This window comes from Alexandromys fortis, unplaced genomic scaffold, assembly GCF_014885135.2.
Source record: "Alexandromys fortis isolate MF-2015 unplaced genomic scaffold, M_Fortis_MF-2015_v1.1 scaffold_30, whole genome shotgun sequence".
In the NCBI taxonomy this organism is placed as follows: domain Eukaryota; kingdom Metazoa; phylum Chordata; class Mammalia; order Rodentia; family Cricetidae; genus Alexandromys; species Alexandromys fortis.
In genome coordinates this window covers 196883-197562 of record NW_026067922.1, presented here as the reverse complement: position 1 = coordinate 197562, position 680 = coordinate 196883, and positions in this window count along the sequence as shown.

The window sequence follows — 680 nt, the reverse complement described above, 5'->3', positions numbered from 1 at the left end:
TTTGTTTTGAAACAGGGTCTCAGAGCCCAGACTGACCTAGAACTCCATCAGCCTCCTGACTGCTGGAATCTACAGGTATATACCAGTATTTCCTTTTTAAATAAAGTGATCACAAACAAATCCTCTAAGCAACTTTGCAAATTAGCTATTACCCTCCTAAACTCACCCTCACAGAGTCCTCTGCGGAAATAACCCAGCAACCTAGCATTCCCTTGTGGGATCTGATAGCCTAGGGTGATCCTGTAACTTCATGTCTACAGAGTGAGGGATGGGCTTCCTCACCAGCCTGTAGAGAAGCCGTCCCCGTGCTTTCTGCTCTTAACACTGACAGGATGAGCAAACATGACACCAAAGACTATTTCATGGGCCACACAAATCTGTCCATAGCAGTATAGCTTGGGTGGCAATTGGCTACTAAGAAACCTAATAATGCAAACGCCTATTGGCTAACACCTGAGGGGTATTGAGGATCTACAGGTAAGCTGAGAAATGACAGCTTTCTCAAGTCTTTGGAAGATGATCTAGAAAATTGACACATGCCAGAGAGTTCAGCCAAGTGTCTTGAGAGCCACTGAAGGTGGGTAAGCCATAGGCCAGTTATAAGATCTGTCTCCTGTCTGTTGTCTTCACACTGCTCCTTGACGCATCTCGGAGGCTGTTAGAACCTTCCGACGCAGCCT